At 45.7% G+C, this 22864-nt stretch overlaps 1 long non-coding RNA gene across 1 annotated transcript; it reads left to right on the top strand.

Moving 5' to 3' along the window:
- Positions 1–18666: 18666 nt before the first annotated feature.
- LOC129510758 (uncharacterized) lies at positions 18667–21239 on the top strand. Its single transcript, XR_008664687.1, has 3 exons — positions 18667–18836; positions 20554–20610; positions 20752–21239. It is a non-coding gene; the product is annotated as an uncharacterized LOC129510758 (long non-coding RNA).
- The last annotated feature ends 1625 nt before the right edge of the window (positions 21240–22864 follow it).

Here is a 22864-nt window from a genome sequence, read left to right as displayed (position 1 = left end):
AATGTCACATAGGCAATGAGACCTGGGCTTTGCACCCAGACAGCTGGGCTATCAGGTGCCTTACTTTTAACCACTTCCTTGTACTTGCATACCGAGGTGGTGGTTTTGGATGGAGGTTTGCATCTTCTGGTCCTGGTGAGGGTGTGAGGCATCAGTCCCAAGTTAGTTTTATAAACTGGTACCCTTGTCGCTATAGCTGTCTCTGCGAATTTTGCTAATCTGGATCTGTACTTGAGAGACTGACAAAAGGCCATCTGATTTCTGTCTTGAAGGAAATGGGCCAGAACTGGAACATGGTCTCTTAACCTAAATGCTACTCCTGGCAGCAGGTCCAGCAGCTATCATGTGGATGGCACTTGAGAATCTTACACTGTGGGGCTAAATGAATGAGGGATTCTAAGGGGAATCTCCTGGCTGTCCCCTGCCAATGGCTCCCCCCCCAAAAAAAAATGGCACTGTTTTTTCACAATTTTTAGCAAATTTTCAATATTTAGAATTTTTTCCCTATCAGTTGCAAACTCAGACCGCCTAAGTGAACATTTGTTAACAAAACTCCATACTTGTGCTATAAACATAGTTATGAAAGAAAAAAATATCTATTCCCAGCTGTAAATGGAACCAACAATGCACACAGAATGTAGAACAAGACCAGGGCTTTCAGTGTAATCACTTTTGGGGAGAAAAGCTTCCAAAAGGATCTTTTCCCCACAGAGAAGTTTTCAAATAGGAGGAAAGCAGACATTTTACGAACTCTAAGTTTTGAATGGCTGCAAATGTCTGTAATTTGGAGTCATTTTTTTGGAGACTATATTTCTATATTACCCACTGGAATGATAACAAACTTGTGGAAAGAAAGGGTTTCCAGCACGATGGCTTCAAAATGTCCTGTGAGCACTCAGATGATGCCTGAAGGCAGGGTTACACCAATCAAACTCTCAGTCAACAGGGTTATTCACTATTTTAATACTATTATTATTTGTTCGATCTTCATTTTTGAAATAATTATAGATTCACAGGAAGTTGCAGAAAAATGCACAAGGCCTGATGTACTTTTTACCCAGTTTCCCTCAGTGATCACATCTTGGATATTATTTTTAATTAAATAAAGAAAATTAAAAAGTGGCTTAGGCTCTTCCTGTGGCAAGCTTTCAGAGGACTGAATTTACGCTCGAAAGACCACACTAATTTAAAAAATGAGGGGAAAAGGTATTTTTGCCTAATAAACTCACTTGAAGAAGTTGAAAATGTATTTTGAAAATATTTTTTTTCTTTCTTTTTTTTGAATGTTGAAGTTGGTCCACAGTCCTAACTGAACATCTGAACTTGTCTAACTTATAGTCCTGTGTCATCTGAGCCTCTGGGTCCAGCCTCATCTTCAAATATTCCTCATTGTTTTCAGCATTCTCAGTGAAGCCCTCTAGCATAATTGAAAATGTTAGGCCCTGTAGTGAAAAGTTAGTAAAAAATAGAATAGAACAGAATGAAGTAAAATAAAATAAAATAAAATAAAATAAAATAAAATAAAATAAGATAATAAAAGATCTGGGGTAGCCATTACAATTTCAGTGATATTTTAGGGCCAAATAGAGTTCTCAGGCATTTTCAGTAATATAAGTTCTTTCATTTATGGCAACTGAGAGCTTTATGGAGAAATTCATGGCAAGGGAAATGACTAATTTACTGCATTTATGTATGTCATTTTCTCCCCCTCGTCTCATAGCTGCAATAGAAGAGAGGAAAATTGTTTTAGCTATTTAAGTCACATTTGTGTCTCCCAATTTTGGGAAAAAAATGAAAAGCATTTGCCAACTGCAAGGGTCTGCCCAGCCCTTCTGTGTGAGAGACATTTCATGTAAAACTTTTCGGTTATCGTGCTCTTTTATCCACCTCTCTCAAAAAAAATAATTTACTAACATGAATCTCAACATTTTATTCAAAATGTAATTGTTTCTAAGAGAAGATTCAATGGGATGTCCCTAGAATTCACCCATATGTTTGTTCCAAATAACTTTTTAGATGATTATTTCTCTAGGACTCCTATTGGAGGTGAAAAGATGACATAAGCTGAGTGGTGAGGCTTTAACTATGGAGAAATCTTCACCACCCTTGTTTAAAAAAAATAAACAGGGGACACCTGGGTGGCTCAGTTGGTTGAGGTCTGCCTTGGGCTCAGGGTGTGATCCCAAGTCCCCAGATGGAGTCCCACGTCAGGCTCCTTGTATGGAGCCTTCTTCTCCCTCTATGTTTCTCCCTCACTCTCTCTCTGTCACGAGTGGATGAATAAAATCTTTAAAAAAATTAATCAGTAATGAAAGATAACCTTACTTTTTACAGAGGGTTTTTGGAAAGCCTGACCTTTTGTCACTGAGAATCACAAGACATTAAAAACCTGTAGGGGTGGGCGGAGCCTGGGTGGCTCAGTCTGTTAAGCATCTGCCTTTAGCTCAGGTCATGATCCCAGGGTTCTGGGATCAGCCCTGCATCAGGCTCCCTGCTCAGGGAGCAGACTTCTTTCCTCACCCCACCCCCTACTCATGCTCTCTTTTTCTCTCTCTCAAATAAATAAAATCTTAAAAAAAAAAATCGGGACACCTGGGTGGGGGTGGCTCAGTGGTTAAGCCTCTGTCTTTGGTTCAGGGCATGATCCAGGGTCCAGGAATTGAGTCCCACATCGGGCTCCCTGCATGGAGCCTGCTTTTCCCTCTGCCTATGTCTCTGCTTCTCTCTGTGTGTCTCTCATGAATAAATAAATAAAATCTAAAAAAAAAAAAAAAGAGGCAGTGTGGCATATTAATACCTAAGAATACTATACAGCAATGTGAATGAATGAACTGCAATCATGTGCATGGAAAAAAATAGATGACTCACAAACATAACATTGAGCAAAAAGGCCAGACAGCACGAAGGCTGTTTGATTCCATTTATATAAAGTTTTAAAATAGGTAAAACTAACCAGTGGTGTTGGATGTTAGCCTTTGGAGCATGGAGGGGGGCAGTTAGTTATTCTAGAGGAACAGCAGAGGAGTTTCTGGGATGCTGGGAATGTTGTTTCTTGATATTTTTTTACCTGGGTATGTTTGACTTGTGCAAATTCATCAAACTACATACTTAACAAAATTTTTTAAAAGATTTTATTTATTCATGAGAGACACAGAGAGAGGCAAAGACATAGACAGAGGGAGAAGCAGGCTCTCTGGTGGGGAGCCCCATGTGAGTCTCCATCCCAGGACCCTGGGATCACAAGATGAGCCAAAGGCAGATGCTCAACCCCCAAGCCATCCAGGAGCCCCCATACTTAACAATTTTTGCACTTCCACTATGTAAATCATACTTCCATAAAGCATTAGGAAAAAAGGCAGTAAGTGTAATGGGATTATGGGAGAGACTGGGTCCCTGGCAGGCCTCCCCGCATCCTTCACTGCAGACATGATGGCGGCCTCCATTCAATTCTGTCTCAGACAGGGTGGCGGATGGTGGGGAGGTGGGGCAGGCTCCATGGAGACAGCATGGATGATCTCTAATTATACTTTTCCTTTTAGAAAAAGGATTTTTTTTCTTCCCAAAAGAGGGACTTTAAATGATAGTTCATGGAAGAACCTCCTTTATGTCATCTTCTCTTGGACGACTTTTCTCACTGACAGCTCCCACTCCCACTCCCCCGGCTCAGCACCGTATTGCCTGACAGGGAGGCGTGGTGGCGCCCACCAGGCTCAGAGTGCCACAGCACTGGCTTCAGACCTCAGCTCCTTCTCACCTGCTCGGTCACCTTGGGCACAGTCTGCTCTCTAAGCCTTAACATTCACCTCACAGGTTGACACTGACAGGCTTCCCAGGGGATATGACGCGTCTATTACAAATGCTGATACGGGGCAGGCATTTGAGAAATTGTTCCATTCTTACATTGTCTCTAACTTTCACTCTGCTCACTAGGTCTTATTTTTATTTTACAAATGAGGAAACCAAGCTTGCGAGTAGCAAGATCCCACCTACTGACTGGGAGAGTAGGATTTGAACCCTGACTATCAGCCCAAGTGCCTCACCTCGCTGATGTGCTGCCTTGAACTCTGTGCCTGCAGCTGGCCGTGCTACTGTGGTTCCAGGACCCCTGGACATGAGCTCCCAAACCTCTGATTATTTTGCTTACATGGATCCCCTGGCAGCAGCTTCTGGAAGCCCTTTTTTCTTCTCTTTCACCTTCTTCCCTAAATGACAAACTCTTCCCTCTTCTCCCGCTGTCCTCAGAGTCCCAGATGCCAGGGTTCCACAGAACTGTGCCCTTCCCTGGGCCAGCCCTGATTTATTTTCCAGGCTAGTGGTGTCCAGCTTGGGGGGCTCCTGCCCACACCAGGCTTCCTACATCTGGATTCGGCCCAGGGAACCCAAACAGCAGGTCCAGGCCAGTGCTGCTGGGTGAGACCAGCTATAAAATTTGCAGAGCCTAGTGCAAAATAAAAATTTAGAGCTCCTTGTTAAAAAAAAAATTAAAAGCAAAACATTAAGAACTTCAGGATAGTGATAATAGGGCATTAAACTAAGTGTGGGACGTTGGGCCCATCTTGTTGAATCTTACCTTGTGATTCTGCTAAATGGAGTCCTGAGATATGTGGCCCCTAGACATGGGTCCAGATTCCAGGATCCAGGTTTCCTGGGATTCCCTGATCCCCTCAGATGGGACAAGACTGTCAGTGAAGTCAGTGGCCTGTATGTACTCAGGACCTGAGCAGAAAGACCGCAATGACTCGGAGACTTGTAGCCCCAGTGATCCAATGCTCTGGAGTCACACCAGCCTCAGGCCGTTAGACCTTTGTGTGTGGCCTCAGCCTCCAGGATTGTGGCCTGGCTGATGGGTCAATGTGTGGTAGGGGGCAGGGGGATGGGGTGGTAGGATAGGAGGCAAAGGAAAGGGGTGAAGGGATGCTTGGGATCTGGACCTTGGAGGGAAGTGGGCAAAACAGCCTCTAACATTAAAATGCCTCGGGCCAGGACTTCAGGAAGCTGGGGCTGGTGCCTTAGGACTCTCAGCCTGGAGTGGCCAGGGGCTTCCAGAGCTCTCAAGCTCTCAAGGACACATCCTAGTCTCCAAGGAAGGAGTTCAGTGTCATGCGAAGCCCAGGAGCACCCCACTGCTCTGGGATATGAGTGGGGCTGATGACTTCTCTTTTCTTCAGTAGGGGCCTCTGCATGCGTTGTATCCCAGGCAAACCCTTTGGTGTGTGTGCCACCTCTTCCCCCCCCCCCACCCCCAGTGATGCTACCCCTTCCTCCAGACCCTCTTCTCAGCACATATTCACATAAGAAGAGCGCAGGCTTTGGCATTAGAGAGACCTGGGCTCCAAGTGTTGTGCCTGGTGCCCCGAAGGGTCAAAAAATGGAAACCATTTGTTCATCCCATGTTCCATCCAGCACTGGGAGCCTCCTGAGATCTGGGCTTAAGGTCCCTTAGATGGCTTCTGTTGCATGACTCTGGCTCTGCAAGCAGCCACGAAGAGAGTGTCTTGGGTGTGGATGAGAGGAGGGAGGAAGAAGGCTTCAGGCAGCCCCAGAGAGGATTGCCTTGCTGGCTTACTCTGCCCACTGGTCCCTGCTTCTGGGCACATACCCCAGTGTCTCTGTCTGCCACTCAGCCTAGGCTGGTATAAACCTCTATGCCCCCATCACCCCAAAAGAGGCCCCGATCTCTCTACTCCTTGGCCAATGGCTCAGGCCCTAGCACGCAGCCCCACTGCCCTGTTCTTCCTTACCCTCTTGCCTTCTCAACATGCCCTCTGCCTCACTCCTCTTGACTCCTTCCAGCCTTCGTCTGTTCCCACCCCTACCCAGCCCCCCGGCTGCCCTATCTCACAAGATTCTAATCCAGACCACCCCCTGCCTAGCATCTCTGCCATTCCTCCCTGTCTGTTCACTGCCCCAGGGCTTGGATGAGGGTCTGTATACCCTTCTGGGATCTCTAGATGTGTGTCGGCTTCTGACTAGAGAGATGGTTGCCAGCCATTCCATTCTGATGAAAGCAGATGCCCCGGGCCAGAATGTGGGCCCTTCCCCTTGCCCTCAGGCTCTGAGGTGCCCCTGACGTGCCCTCCTGTTTGCCCGCCTCCATTCCTGCTGAGGGCCATGGGCTCCTGGGTACAGTGAGTCAGGCCTCGTCTCCACTGTTGTTTATGTAATCCTTCCCTGCAGTAACAAGGTGTTTACTGTTGCACAAACACATTTTGGTTTAACGGCTGATAGTAAAACTGTCTGATAAAGTTTGATTTAGCGAAAGAAAGCAAAATAAATCTGGGGGCACAGAGAGCCGTTGGGAGGAGAGACTCCTAGGGCTTTCTAGAAGGGGCAAGAGAGTGAGGGCTGGGGCAATTGGCTGCACTTCCTTGGCCAATCTTTCTGTCTGTCTCCCAAGAGTACCTATGGCAGCTCCTCTGTAGGAAGCTGAGTTCCTGAGAAAGTGGCATGCTCCTGGTCCTGGCATTTGCCTGCTATAGCACATGCACTGGCTTCCTCCATTGTCTGCTCTCATGAATCACCTCCATCCTCCAACATCAGTATAATTTGTTCCTCCCTCAGGGAGCCTCCCCTGATTGTTCCACCTCAGATAAAGCTGGCAGTGTGGCCTGAGAGAAGGATACTTGAGCCAGGAGACAGCAGGACAAGATCCAGCTCTGGGATTTACTAGCAGTATGGTCTCAGGCAAGTCATGTTGCCTTTAGGGATCTCAGTTCACTCAGCTGCAGAGGGGCGGAAGTGGGATAAAATACACAAAAGCGCTTGGTCTTGGTAAGGCTTTACCCACATTTAGGACCCTCCTATCTTGTTTTCTTTTGAAATCTCATGAGGCATGGGTTGGCTAAGTACTCATTTACACTCTGCTCACAAAGCAAGGCATGGCGTGCATCTGATCTTGTATGTGCGTGATGACTCCATAGCCTGTTGCCCATTCCCCCTTCCAGTGTCTCTTACCCTCATTGGTCCACATGGGGTTGGGGCAAGGCAATAGGTACCCATGAAAGGTTTTTTGAACTTTTCATCAAAGCATAACATATATACAGAAAAGAACACAAATCATAAGAATATATCTTGATGAAATTTCTCAGAGTGAACCCATCCATGTAACCAGCACTCTGATAAAAAAAAAAAGAACATTTACTCCACTCCACTCCTGGAGACTCATGGGCCATAACCCTTCCCAGTTGATCCCTACTCAAGGATAATCACTATCTGGACTTCGCCATAGATTAATTCCATCTGTTTTTGTACTTTATATAAACATATACAAATAAATATAACGTATTCCTTTGTATCTGGCTACTTCCCAACTGAACATCATGTTTGCAAAATTTATCTATACTGTTATGTAAAGTAGTAGTATTTTCATTTTTTAAAAAAGATTTTATTTATTTATTTTGAGAGAGAAAGAGTGTATGTGCATACAAATGGGAGGAGGGGCAGAAGGAGAGAGAGTCTCAAACTCCATGCTGAGCACCGAGCCAGTTGTGGGGACATGAGGCTCTATCTTAGGACTCTGAGATCATGACCAGAGCCAAAATCAAGAGTCAGACACTTAACCAACTATGCCACCCAGATGCTCCAGTTTCTTCTTCATTTTTGTCGCTGTGGATTATTTCATTGTGTGAATATACCACAGTTATTTATCCATTCAATTGTTGATGGGTCATTGGGTAGTTTCTAGTTTTTGTATGTTATGAATAGTGATGCTGTGAGCACTATTGTGCATGGATTTTGGTAATGCATTTCTGTTGGTTATATGCCTATGGAATTGTTGGGTTAAAGGGTATATGGATGCCCACAGAGCAACTTTAGAAGATACTGTTGACTGATTTCCCAAAGAGGAAGTGCCAATTTATGTTCCATCCAACACTTAGTTTGCCTGTCTTTTTCATTTTAGTCACTCTAGTGGGTGTGTAGTGATACCTCAAATTGATGGTTCATGTTTGTACTTCTGATTACTAAAGAAGTTGGAACACATTTTCATATGGTTGTTGGTCATTTGTATAGCCTTTTTTGTGAAGAGCTTGTTCAAGTCTTTGCCCATATTTCTATTGAATAATTTGTCATTTTCTTATTGGTTTGTAGAAGTTCTTTATATATTCTGGATTTGAGTCCTTTGTCATATATTTATCCTGAAAAAAACCTTCTCTCACATTGTGGATTGCCTCTCTAGTCTCTTAATTGTGGCTTTAGAAGTACAGAAGTTTCTTTTAATAGAATCCAATTTAAGTTTCCAGGACTTTGACTGATTGAATTCAGCTTCTATCTTCCTGGCTGACTCCATTCTCCCCTTCTGTGTCATCCTGTTTTCCATATTCTGTTCTGTGTTTTGGGGGAAATAAAAGATAGTTTTCAAGGAAAATCCCATAGCTGAGGCCCATATTGTTCACCTGGAAGCCTTTTCCATTTGGAAGTGTTGCCTGAGCACCTGTGGTTCCTATGCCTGGAGACCTTGCAACCCTTCCCCCTTTTCTAGGAATCCAGGTCAGTTTTGTGGACTAATCTTCCCTCTTCCATGTAAATCCAATTAGCTCACTCAAGAGAACCTAAAAGGCTAACAAGCAAAGGAAGAGTTGCTTGAACTCATTAATAATCAGAGAAATGCAAATTAAAGAAATAATGAGATATCAACTTGATAGCTATTGGACTGGTAGAAATTGGAAGGTTGGATGACATCACGTGTTGGGAGGGGTATGAGGTAGAAGAGTGTGCATGCTCTGCTGGTAGGAGTGTATAAGGACAGCAAGCAGGCAGTACTGAATGAAGACATTTATACCCTATGTGCAAGCAGTCCACTCACACGGAGCCAGGAAGGCTGTGGCAGGGATGTGAATGACAGCCTTGAAGTGGTGGGGGTCATCCTTGTGGGGTGGATGGTAAGATGTGGTAGCTATATACCATGGAGTATTACTTCATGGTTGGGAGCCATGGATTAGATGTACACTCCATAACACCTATGGATCTTTGAAACAGTGCTGAGTAGAAATGTAAAAAACAGAGCGAGATGTACAACATAATACCATTTGCATTAAGTAAAACAAACAAACAAACAAACAAACAAAAACTTATACACAAAAGAAAACTAAGCACTTTGCAAAGGCATGGACCAAAAGGTACATACTCACCAAACATATGAATATGGCTGCCTGTGGGGGGATGGGAATGAGGAATAGGGATAAGAGGGGATTTTAAAAAGCTTGGATACCTTGACCTTCTCTGGCTTAATACATCTTTTTTTTTTAAATTTTTATTTATTTATGATAGTCACAGAGAGAGAGAGAGAGAGAGAGAGAGAGAGAGAGAGAGGCGCAGAGACATAGGCAGAGGGAGAAGCAGGCTCCATGCACCGGGAGCCCAATGTGGGATTTGATCCTGGGTCTCCAGGATCGCGCCCTGGGCCAAAGGCAGGCGCCAAACCGCTGCGCCACCCAGGGATCCCTTAATGCATCTTCTGGCTCCATCTTGAAAAGTCCCCTTCTAGGCAATCTCTTCTGGTTCCCTTCCCAAAGATCTCAGTGCTCACTTGTCAGTTTCCCTTCAGATCAGCCTCCTTCAGGCCATGTCTGACCAATAGAAGTTAACATTTACAAATATCCACATTTGCTCTGAGTAAGTGCTCTCTCTATTGTAGTGACCAGCACGGAGCCACATAGGACTGGGGAGAGTGAAGAACAAGAGGGCTTGAGGGTGAACACTGTCCTATTATTCCTTGATGTCTGGCGCTTGGGAGCTGCTCAGTCAATGTCTCTTTAATGAATCAGAGAAATTCTGGCTCTGCTGCTATGTCAGCTGTGTCAACCAGGGCAAATGCCTTAACCTCTCTGAGCTTTGATTTCATCTCTGTCAAAATGGAGATAATAATTTTAATCCCCCCCCCTTTTTTTTTGTACGGTTATTGTAAGGGTTAGATGAGATCATTGCTTTGGGAAACACTTGGTTAACTGTAAATAGTTACCCAATGCAATGAAAAAAGTGTAGAGAAACGAATGTATGAGGTTCAAGTCCCAGCACTTCCACATATTAGCTATAGGACCTTGAATAACGCAGCATCCTCTTGTCTCAGGGTTTATTTATTTATTTATTTGTTTATTCTTGTCTCAGGTTTTAAATTCTGTAAAATGAAAAACAATAATGTCAGCCTTGTGGAGTTGCTATGAGGGTTAATGACAATACATGTTTGGGATATAATTGTGGGTGTTTAGAAAAATGGGAGAACTAGATCCCCATTCACTCACTTATTCAGTAAATCCTTACTGAGTGCTTATAATGGGCTGGGCAAGGTTCTAGACTCTAGCAATGAAGCAGTGAACAAAACAGACAAAAATGTAAAAATCCTTGTCCTTTGGTCTAGGGAGGCAGGGTGAAACAAGAAATAAAATTAATAAGATATGTAGTATGCTACTTTATGGTAAAGACCATGGCAAAAATTAAGCAGGAAAAGAGGGTATGGAGTCCTGGGGGTGGTGTGGAAGGGATTTCCTTTTTAAGCAGATTAGTGGAGAAAAGCCTAGCTGAGAAGGTGATGTTTGAACAAAGATTTGGAGGAGGAGGAAAAGCAAGCCCTAGGGAAATGCAGAGGCCCTGAGGTGGGTGCATATCTGGTGGGTTCAAGGCCCAGGAAGGAGGCTGGGGTGGCTGGGATGAGCTCAGAGAGCTAAAGGCAGCAGTGGAGCTGATGGTAGAAGGCCCACATAAAGATTGCTATAATTAATACCTGGTCACACAGGAATGTCTCAGGGAGGAGAAAAGATTGAGGGAGCTGTGATTTTTAGGTGTGGAGGAGGAGCCAAGGTAGGTGTAACAGTTATCTATGGCTGCCTAACAAATGACCCCAAAATTTAGCAGCTTAACACAAGAGGCATATATTACATCATAGTTAGTGTGGGCCAGGCATCTCTCAGAGGGCTACAGTCAGGTGACTGGGGTTACGGTTTTCTCAAGACTTGATGTGGAGAGGGTCTGCCCCTAACCTCCCTCTGGTGGCTGCTGGCAAGGTTCAGCTCCTCTCTGGCTGCTGGCAAGAGGGCTCTCTCAGTGCTTTGCCATGTGGGTCCCTTCTAGCTCAGCTTACAACATGACAGCTGGCTTCCTTCAGGGGGAGAGAGTGTGCCCGAGAAGGAAGCCACAGTCTTTTAATAACATGATCTTGGAAGACATCTCATTATCTCTACTTCATTCAGCTTGCGAGAAGCAAGTGATGAAATCCAGTCCTGGCTCTCTTTAAGAGGAGGAGATAACACAAGAATACCAGGGCAGGGGAACCAAATGGGCCATAAGAAGTGAGGTTACCTACCACAGGGGAGCTCTGGTGTTCAGGTGCCTGGAACTGCCAAAGCCTATGGATGGATGAGAAATTCTTTGTGGAGATGCAGCAGGGACATTTGAGACTTACTTTGTCGGTACAATCCAGTTGTTCTTTCTGCAAGGATTAGGAATAATTGAATAACCTGGAATCTGTCTATCTATCTATCATCTATCTATCTATCATCATCTATCTATCTAATCTATCATCTTTCATGCTAAGTGATCTAGCTAACTGGGTCTCTTGGCTGCTCATTCTGGGGCCAGGTTTCAACTTGCAGGGAAAAGACATTATTTGTGTGTGCACATGCTTATACACGGCTGTGCTTATTTTCTCTGGTGTCTGCCTCTGGGGTCCTACCCTTCCCTGAGCCTGGAGACCCCTGGGTTCACCTTTCCTCTGCTCCCCCACCCCTGCACTTTGACGGGAGGTCACGTGTGAGGAAACAAGCCCCACGTGGTTTTAATCATTTTGCTATAAAAGCTGAGCTGCTCTCCCCTTTGATCCAGGCTGAGCTGCTGGAGGAAGGGCTGGGGGCCGGGCTGGCCTGTCCACAGAGCGCTCCGCACACGGCTCCCACATCAGACGGCAGCCGTAAAATGGAGCACAGCTCATTAATTCTCCCTCTTAACCAGGGCACCTGACAAGAAGTGACTTTGAAAACCCGGAGGACGGATGGGCGGGCGGGTGGGCGGCTCTCGGGCTATGTGAGGAACATCTGTTTCCAGGTCCCTGGCTGTTAAATTGACATCTTTTTATTTGAAACGTTTCTTTTATTTCCCAACTTCCTGCAATTGGCAAGCTCTCAGTGCCAGGCAGTAGACTGTGGTGGCTTTGTGGGCCATCTGAGCTGAGTGGCTTCACTGTCCTGCCCCACAGGCCTCTGAGTGCCAAAGTGGGCAGCCTGGCACTCTGTCAATTATTAAACCTATGTTTGTGCAGAGAACATCAAACCCCATAAAAAACCAAAATGGCCTTGAAATTGAAAACCCTGTGAATGTCTGCGAGCCTCCATATGAGAAATATTAGCGTTTCAGAACTAGAAAATTCACTGGGAGCCTGGCATTTTCCATCAGGAGTCTTCTCTTCTTGGGACCCAGCAGTCAAGTATACTTGAGAAGAGTGATTCAGCCCCTGCCTGCAGCCTTCATCTTGGATGCTGAGACAGCTATTGGTGACTCTACGTGGCAAAGGTCACTAGCAAAGGCTGGCCTGACCCTTCCCTACATGAGGGCTCAAGGCTTTTAGGACGGGGATTGGAAATGCTAGGTGGATGATCCTATATGTTTCTAACTTTGTCCTAGGGGCCTTTGGATCATCGTATATTCTTGGCAGTCTGATTCCCATGCTTTATCCTTCATCCTTCAGGATCTACCATGGGCCAGGCGGATCACTGTCAGCAGGATAGACGACAGTCTGGCATTTGAGTGACAATGATGTTGCTGAGTCCCAAGGGATCATTCAGGAATAACTGCATCTGGATACCCTTTGGCATGCATAAATGTGGGTATGTGGTGGCCAAAGATATCAGTGTGAATGTTGGTGCCTCTGTGTGAAAACATTGGTACCGTGATATCTGTGTGTTTCTGCAGCAAGTGCCCAAGAAGTGAGTAGATGAGCACATATCTTTGTCAGAACGTGTTTCTGCATTAACAATACAGTAAGAACTGCTGGATGAGTGGCAGTGTGCATTTGTGAGTTGTGCGTGAGAATGAGGACTTCTTCATTTTCATGTTTCCTGAAAGCAGTGGAGATAATCCTTACTGGTTCTGCTTTACCAGTGACTCTAACACTCATGCTCCTTAGTTTTCAAGACCTTGGGTATCCCCATCCTTAACCCTTTGAGGGCTCCATTAGGGCTGTAGGCTCATGAGTAAAATTGCCAGGGTTTGAATCCTGGCTCCATCTCCTTCTATCAACATGAACTTGGACAACCTCCTTTTTTTTTTTAAGATTTTATTTATTTTTAAATAATCTTTACATCCAACGTGGGGTTCAGACTTACAACCCCTGATATCAAGAGTTGCACACTCTACTGACTGAGCCAGCCAGGTGCTCCTATCTTGGACAATCTCTGTATACCTCAGTTTCCTTATCTATCTAAAAGGAGAGTAAAATAGTGCTAAACTGAAGCATCTATGACATAATTCATGTAAAGCAATTTGAAATCACCTCCACTGGTTAAATGTCACTAGTGCCACCTCTTGTCACTGCAATCACTTTTACCTCTTAGACTTTATACTGTCATTATGCCTTGATAGTATATTTTCCCCCTTCTCCCTTCCTCACATTATCAACCTCCATCAACTCAGTTACCCCAGCCCTTTTGCCACTGCTGTTGCACGTCACTTTCCCATCCAGGCCACCAAACTAGAGAGTTTCCAGAAGAGCAAAACTGGCAGGGTGTGACCCAACCAAAATGGGTCACTTGGATGGCAGAACCAGAGAATAAGTGCTCCGTGATCTCTCAACTGGGTGGAGGACAAGAACAGGTGAAAGTAGGAGGGGAACCCCCCAAACTGGTCCCTATAGCAGGCCTCCTTCTTTCTTCTTCCCCCTTGGGGCTTGGCTTGGGGTGAAGTAGGAGGACCTACAGCAAAGCCATACTTATTGTCTGCTTACTACCAGCTTGGGAGTATCCAAGAAACACAGTCAATGTCCCGGTCACTTTGGCTTTTCTAGTCCAATTTGAATATATTAAAATGCAACCTTCCAGCTGTGCAAATCCCCAGGCCATTGAAATAAAAGGTTTTTAACTTTAACCATTAAAGATTTAACTAGCCAATAAATCTAAGTATGTGGGGGGTTGTTACCAAACGTTTATTACATTGCTCTTGCTTTTAACTTAAGAGCAAATGCCAAGTGTGGACTTCCATGAAAAAGACATTCCCTTATGGTCAAAACTGGTATCAGCCCCTCCCTGACCGAAAAAGCAACAGACCACTGTCTCCAGAAGGGTCCATTCACTTTCCTCTCAAATCCCTTTAGGAGTTAGAATGGCTATATCAACTTTACAAACCAATTTGCTTGCTGCAAAAAGGGCCTATAATAGTCTCTTGTTGCCACGGTCAGAACATGACTGACTAAATTAATACAAAAGTCTACTTTCAGTTTGAGCATCTTGGCGCCAACTTTTCCAGAACCAGATTTTATAAAGGCACAAAGGGGATATAGCTTTAGTGAAGAAAATCACAAAATCTTTCTCCTTTAGTATCTTCTGGGTGAGAAGGATCATGAGTGTCTTGGATCATAGTGCTTCATTCTGCCATTTTTACCTTTAAGACAAGCAAGAGGTCTGCCCCGGTAGTGAAATAAAGCTTTTAATTTACGCAAGTGTAAACGTATAGAATTTAACAGTCATATCCACCCTGGACTTAAAAAATGAATAGAAACCAGATAAATCTTGGCCATTTAAAAAAAAAAAAAACACAACAACCCACCCCCCCAAAAAAAAAGATCTGCCGTACATGTTGAGTTATACCAGCCAACAAGGGGACAGAGCCACATTCCAGATGTGCTATTTTCCTGCCCATTGACAGTTCTCCAACCCACTCCAGTAATAAAAAAGTCCTGAAGTGGATTTTTTAATCTGGCTTCGACTCCTCTTTGCCCGAGAGGCTGCTGGGTGGGTCCTCTGGGTTTTATTTCTCACAGAACAAACCAGTGAGCCCTATTTGTGGGAAATACACAGTAAATTCTGGCCTTTGCTCATGAAACTTCCCTCTGGAGCATTTTTCACATCTAAATAGGAGGTGAATAAAGTTGATAAGCAGTTATATATTTTTTAAAAGTGATTTTACTTCTAGCTTGAAGAGATTTAGCTCAAGATTTTGAGCTCTAGGAGAATGTATCCTCCACTCCCTGGATTATAAACCAGAGTAGAACGACAGTGGTGAACCACGTGATTCTCCCGTCCAGTTCAAATCCTAGAGGACACTTTGATTTGCCTTTTAACTCGCAACCCATTCACATCAACTTGACTTCAGATGAGGCTGCTCGCATGATCTCCACCTTTGTCGATTCCTCTATTCCATTGCAACTGCCTAGAAGGAAGCATGAGTCCCAGGGACCTGGGGTGTAGAAGCATTTCCCCTGGAGGACCTCAGCAGTGCCCTTTGATTTGGGAGTGCTAGGGAAAGGCTAAGAAGATACCTTTTAAAGTCTGCTCAATGGGTTGGGAGGTGGAAGCACTGGAGAACCTACTTTTAAACCCAACCAGAACAGAAGTGAAGTACTGGCTGATTTGCTGGGAATCTCCTTGAGTCTGAGACACAAATCCAGAAACTCCAAAGACATGTTTCAGCTTCAGAAATTGGAAGAGTTGGCACTATCCTTCAGGAGGCTGGGGTGGGCTATCTGGAGAATGCAGAGTGTCTCACACCAGTCTCTCTCTGGGACACTTCCAAATCAATTTTGCTGTTTCTTCTGCCTTCTCAGATTTAAAAATTCCAACCTGTTGAACCTAGAAGAGAGAGAAAAAACAGAGAAACTTCTCAACTGTTACCAGAAACTTTGCATTCTGAATGATAAGCCACTCTAGAAGGAAAATTTTTTATTTGAACCCCTGGTACCTGTGCAATTGTACATGGTAGGCTTGTTCTGGGGCATAATTTTGGTGTTCTTGGAAAAGAGGCACCTTTATAATCCTTCCCAGAATGATTACAGTTGCTTAGAAGATGTTCATTTCATTCATTCATTGATTCATTTATCTCATTCATTCATTCATTCTATAACTGTCGCTGGATGCTTTCTGTGTGTTTCTCTGCCAGGCATTTGGTTCAGGGCTATAGGCAGTACAGGACCCAAAGCCCGAATAGATAGCCAGAGTCTTCTGGGATAAAGAAAGTGACCCTTGACTCTATTTCTAGTGGTTATAGATTGAGACCCTCCTCTGGGGGTGTTGAAAACAGGAGCCATTACAGGTTGGATCTGTCTTTACACGTGGCTTTGGTCATCTCCCTAGAGTTATTTCAGATCTCTACTCTGACCATAATCCCCACCTCCGTGGTCTCTTTCACATTCAGTTCCTGTTTCCAATGAAGGCGGACACTGTTGACTTTGCTTCCCTGCTAGCTTCCTCACCTTCCGCTCCTACCAAGTGCTCTCCCACTTACCATCCCAACTTGGGTGTCAAAACTGGGTCCACCTATGTCTCTCTTGATCTCTTTGCTCCCACCTTCTCCAGAGCCTCTCTGTACCATGAAATTCCTGTCGCTTGCATCTGTCTCTCCTCTGAGGACTTTCGAAGCTTCACCCCAGAGCTCTTCATGGGCAGCCGCCTTGGACCTGAGAGAGGTGACAGATTCCATCTGTCCTGGCTGGGGTCATTCTCCCTCCTGCCAAGACATGGCCCCAGACAGGTTTCCTGGCTGCTTCTTTTTCCTTTTCCTTTCTGAAAATAGCTATTTAAAAAGGTTGAAGTGGGCTTCATGAGGTTTAAGGGGGTTTATTAGTTTTAAAAACTATGGTCCCTGTTTGGAGGGAGGGGAAACAGCCGCCTTCTTTTCACATTACGTCAATCCACAGGCGTCTGTAATTTACATTTTTTTAACTCAATGTTCAGGAATAATGGAAAGGCTGCCTGAAAAAAGCAGATGAAATAAAAACTGGGGGAAATGTGTATTATACAAAAACCAGACCTGTGAGCCTGAGGCGAGACACCCCGATGACCTGGGGAGCTGATTAATGAGGCAGACCAAAGGAAGCCCAGGTGAGTGTAGATGCCATGATTTCTTCGCAGTCACTGACGCCCCTGTGCTGGCATTTCATTTCCCACGCACGACTTCACGGATGGTTTTCATTCGGAAATTTCAGAACCACTGATGTTTCTGCCTGAGGAGAAAAGAATCCCGGACTGTGGAAGTTGGGCAGGTGGGGGAGTGTGGAGGAAAGGAGTTTGGGATGTGGAGAATGGAACCCACCTGGGGTTAGCCTTGCCTCTGTTTCTCCTGGTTCTCAGAAACAATCCTTTCTGACCAGCTAGGTCCCATCTTCACTCCCTCTCCCCTCCTCGCTTTCCGAGAAAAGGGAGATGATCATTAGGTAGTGAGACCACAGTAAGAAGTATTAAAGTTTTATTTTGTGACAATCTTCAGTACAATCACTTCATTAAAATAGAGAAACCCAACTCCTAGTCACAAATCAAGTATCTGTTTACAAAACAACTTATTCTGGGTATCGTTTTTTCTAGGTATTCTGACTCTCCATGCTAGTTCTGAATGTTCCTTTGACAAATATTTTAAGGTATATCATATGCCAAGGATGGTTTTGGGATTTGGCAACACAAACGAACATGGTCTTTGCTGCGCACTTCGGTGAGGGTGGGGGTTGGGCAAAACCATCAGTGTTGGGTGACGAGGTTTCTGATAGCGGAAGTAGCAGGTGTTACAGTTGATCAGTTCTATTTAGTGGCTGGGACAGAAAGTGGCAGGAGAGGGACCTGGGAGAGTAGCAGGGACCCAACCATGCAGGCTCTTTCCGAGTTGCTTAGACTTCATTCTGTGGATAATGGGAAGTCTTTGAAGGATTTACGCAGGCGAGTTTATGTCTCTTTGGATCACTTCCGTTCAGTGATGGAAGTGGCCTTAGAAATCCTTTAATTTCAGCCTCTTTTTGTGGAATGTGAAGCTGAGACCCAGAGAGGGAAATACCACTTTTCCTCTCACTACCATTGTCGCCAGCTGGTGTTTATTGAGAGCTGATAGACACCAGCTCTGCCTCTGCTTCCTCTCACTCACAGCAGCCCTCTGGGGAGACGACTTGGAATATCCCCATTTTACTGATGGGGAAACTGAGACCCGGAAAGATGAAGTAATCTGCCTAAGGTCACTTGGCTAGCAAGTACTGAAGCAAGTATTTGAACACGGTCTGTCCCCCTTCCACTGTTCCACAATTCATAGCAGGGCTGGAACTTAAAACCCAGGCCTGGTGATAATCAGTCTATACTTAGGCACCCGCTGCGTGTGGCATATAGCAGATTCATCTGCTTTCTTGGGACGTGGGCAGTAGATCTCATGTCATCTTCTCTGCTCTTGTTGGCCTTGTCTCTGCTGACTCTGTGTACTCCTTTGTCATAATGATGCTTCTGAATTTGCCACTTTTTAGAAAAGATTTATTTATTTATTTGAGAGAGAGAGGGTGTGGGCATATGTGCATGACTGGGGGGAGGGCAGGGGGAGAAAATCTCAAGAAGACTCCCTGCTGAGTGCAGAGCCAGACACAGGGCTTGATCTCACCAACCATGAGATCAGGACCTGAGCTGAAACCAAGAATCACAAACTCAACAGCCTGAGCCACCCAGGTGCCCCTGAATTTGCCACTTTTATATCCTATTCTTTGTATATTTTTCAGGAAGATTATGACATGGATATAGCCAATGTTCATGTTCTGAGGAGGACAAGAACTGAAGTCAAGAAAGCTGGGGTGGAGAGAAGTTTTGAGCAGTGGGCAAAATCCAACGACTTTGTGGATTCCTACTCTGTTGGCCTGAGGATGCCGGCTGTGGTGGCTGGGGCGCTTCCAGCTCCAGTGGGTGAGCTGGCCTGTCCCTCTTGAGCTCAGCAGCCCTGAGGACAAGGACCTCCCAAGGCTGGCCACTGTAGGGCCAGCTGTCCCCTGGGATGGACACCTTCAGGTTCTACGGGTGGGGCTTGTGGCTGCCGGGCCTGGTGAAGTCCCAACCACTTGTCATTGCTTCTCAGCTAATGACCTCCTGGCCTGGCCACATCTCAGCTAATTTCTGCAATTAGGGAAGCTTGTTTTCAGAGGCTGAAACAGGAACTTTTCTGAATTAGCTTTTATGGTTCAGAGCCTTTAATTTGAGATTTAAAAAACATCATAGCTCGCCAAAACCAAATAAACTGCAGCTAATGAAATTCGCAGAAGTTCTCAGAGAATGCTTCTTACTGGTGCTCCTGCATGATTTATTGACAGCCGGTTGTAAAAACAATCTTATTAAAGGTCATAATGTTGGGTAAAAAAAAAAGTCCTTTAATTTATAGCATAATTAGGCTTCCTCCAATAGCTCTGCTGCCAGGGCTGTCACTCAGGCTCTGAGGAAGCACTTGGTGTTTTTCATTATATCACAGCAAAGGAGATCCATGCTCCTAGAGGGCCCACTGACTTTCTCTTTATGGCCTTTTTATTGCTGCTAAAATAGTCAAAACAGGGGGTTGATTAGAGCAGACTGATGCCTACTGATTAGGGGAACACCTCTTGTGGGGGGAGGGAGGTTGGACTTCAGGACATGCCTCCAACAGAAAGGGATGGACTTGTGAAGGGAGTGTGATTGTGCTTCCTGGCTCTGCCCCAGACACTTGTGGATTGAAGGCTGACCCCAGGCAGGCGGGCCTGGGGTGATAAAAGGCTAGTGGAAGGTGCTAATGCCTCAAGGAAGAGACAATCCCAGGACAGGATGTGTATGAGAGTGAGAACCTTAAAAATGCTAATGGGTCCCAAGGTAGAGAGCAGGTTTGAGGGACTGGGTGGTGAAGGAAGCAGCACCAAGGAGCAAAGGTTCTGCCTGCCACTGGCCCTGCAGAAGGAAAAAGGGGGATTCAGTATTTGTGGGTGGGGAGGAGGGCAGGTCCCCGTGTGCCCGGACCAGGAGCCCCTGCATGGATTTTGGGAGCCTGCTCTCCAGGGCTGTGCTTATACACTGGAGGCCCTGGGAGGGGTGGGTGAGTCACACAACACAGCCCTGCATCAGGGATGTACAATGATGGCCAGATCTGACCAGAGGTGCCCTCCTTGCTGCCCCCCACACCCGAGTCCTCTCTCCTCCAAATCCGAGGCTCCTGTGAGGAGGTCAGAGTTGCAGCTCTGACCACAGAGAGCCCATGGCCCTAGGCCTATCTTCGGCCACCTGCTTCCCAGTTCCAAGCCCTGATCCCCCACTGCCAGGCCAAGGGTACTACATGTCCTGGACCTGCCTTCACTCTGCAGGCTGCGTGTGTGTGTGTGTGTGTGTGTGTGTGTGTGTGTAACAGACTCTCCTATCTCCAGTGTATGGTGTGGCCACGGTGACAGGGGAAGGGCAGGGAGACAGTGCTGTTAGGTTGGTGTGTGGTCTGGGCCCTGGGTGTGGCCTGGAGCCGACTGAGCAAGAGAGAGGATGAGGTGGTTGTGGGGCTTTGGCAGCCCCAGTGATGGGTCTGCTTCTCCTCAGGTGCTTTAGCTGTCTGCCTAATGCTGGAGCGAGTGCTCCAGGGTCCACCATGTCTCATCTTGTCCTTTCCTGTCCTGTCTAGGCTCTCTTCTGAGTTTATCAACTGCTCAAGATGAATCCAACGTCCTGCGTGAAACTGGTGAGTACGTGTCAGTCTCTTGGCATTGATCAACTTTCAGAGGGCCAAGAAACACAGTTTCTTGCTCCTTGAAGCTGGACCTGTGGTGATGTCACCTGTGGGCACTTGAACTGACAAAGTCCCCTCTGCTCTTCTCACTAGGTCCCAAGTGGGATGAGCTGGGAAGGCTCACATGGTGCTGTGTCTACCCCAGGAGGAGCAGAGGCTAGAGCTGAGCTGGAAGGAGGACCTTGTGGTAGAAACTGGCATTTTTCTGAGCAGTTCCTTTAGATTCCCCCCCCCCCCCAGTTATAACTTCAGCCTGAGAGAGAGGGGACATGACAACTTGCTCCTTGGACCAAAGTCTTTAATCATGGCATTCAAAGTTCATGCAGGGAACACTGTTGAGCACCTACCTAATGTGCCAGGCACTATACAGGAAGGAGTGATCTTAAGAAGTTTCCAGGCTGAGGCAGAGGTGGAGAAGAGACATTATACAGTCAATTATATTCTATGTGGTAAATGCCACCCACTGATCTTTCTCCAGTGGACGAGGGTGTATGAAAGAAAAAGCAAGTAACTGTGGAATGTGTGTTCATCAGTGACGGGATGTGTGAGAGTGCATGTGAACGTGTAGTCTTTGGGTGTGTGTATGTTGGCATGATGTGAGTGTAAAGTGAAGACATCAGTGTGAGAGATCGTGTGTGTCAGCGAATGTGTGTGAGTGTGCAAGCACGGGTGTGATGCTGAAGTGTGGGAGTGTGGGAGTGTATCCACACGAGTGTGTGTCAGTGATAGCCTGGGGAAGCTGGCCTGGGGGCCAACAAAGAGTGGTATCTGCTCACACTGCTGGGACCCAGTGGCCTACACAGGGCTGCCACCCAGGAGGCGACCAGCACGCAGTTTTGGAATGCACAGCCGCCTCTCCCAGTGCGGGGAAAACAGAAGCTCCTCTGTCAGCCTCAGCTGTGCTGTGGTTTCTTGTCAGGAGGTTTTGTCCTCTTGGACAAAGACAGAGAGCAGGACTTATGTTCTTCTAGATGTTAGTAACTAAATCTGGAGGGTAAGAGGATACATTCTTGAAATGATGAAGCGCGAGTAACATCCTGCCCCTTTCAATGACCGTAACTCCAGGCAAAGTGTGGTAGTTAATTTTAGTTTGCTTCTAGAAATTTTTCATACTTGTCAAATATTATCAAGTTTTTTTTTTTAATCCAAAGAAGTGTGATTAGAAGAGGAATCTGGCTTTTCCATGCAAACTTGTGCTGTTAGGGTGTCCAAGCTGCTTGGGGGTGCTGGCATCTGGATCCTGGAATTTCTTCAGACTGCCCCCCCCCCCCCCAACTAAATTGGCCTGCTTCAACCTGCAGCTTCTTGTTCTGGCCTTTTCTGCTTCAGCCATCCTGCCCCTGGGCTCTGTGTCCCAGCCTTGGTCGTTTGTCTGGTTTTCCTGATTGACAGCCCATGTTGGAGTCACATTTCCAGGCTGATCTCGGCCTTTTGCAACAGAGCACAGCTCTGGAACTTAGCTGGGGCCTCATCCTCTGAAATCCCACTTTCCCTGCCTCACATTTAGCTCTGTCGCCAGGGGACCCAAGGCTGGGTACCCCTAACCAGCCTCCCAGGGTGGGGAATGAGGCTGGACATTAAGTCAGGATGAGACATGCTCTTTAAAAATCTATCTTCTCCTTTGGACTCTTCTATATATCTTCTCTGTCCTTAGAAGCTGGCAATTATTCAGCATTTATAAATTGAAGATAATTCCATTTCCTGATGACTCCTGGCAGCTCAGGTTTTGGGGTAGAAGAACTCTCATCCCAGTCTGCTGTTTGCAGAGGAAATAACTAAAATGCCTCTATTTCTCAGCTATGGACTTCCAAGGTCTGATTCTTTCCAAATAGATTTCTGCGTATTAAATCCTTTAATAATGGCAATAGTCTCCTATAGATTTTAAACCCAAAGGACAATTTCTCAAGGCACTTTTCAAGTTACAAATTGTAGACAGCTGTCGGTCAAAGCCACTGGATTGTGGGGCAGTGTGGTTTTCTCCCTGAAGACCATTCCTTTCTGTCTTTCCTTTGACCTAGGGTGATGTTGGAATTGTAGTCAAAATTAGGGCTGAGTGCAGTGCAGGATAGATTGGAGGTAGAGTTAGTGTTTGAGTTATTTAGTGTCAGCATGGGGCTAGATGAGTCTTGGGCTGGAATCCAGTTGTGGTGTTAACAAAGAGGGTAAGAGTCAGGTAGGGTTTGGGTTAGCATGTGGTTTGTTGTTG

The sequence above is a fragment of the Nyctereutes procyonoides genome, unplaced genomic scaffold (assembly GCF_905146905.1).
Source record: "Nyctereutes procyonoides isolate TBG_1078 unplaced genomic scaffold, NYPRO_anot_genome, whole genome shotgun sequence".
In the NCBI taxonomy this organism is placed as follows: domain Eukaryota; kingdom Metazoa; phylum Chordata; class Mammalia; order Carnivora; family Canidae; genus Nyctereutes; species Nyctereutes procyonoides.
This window is presented reverse-complemented; position numbering and strand designations above follow the sequence as displayed.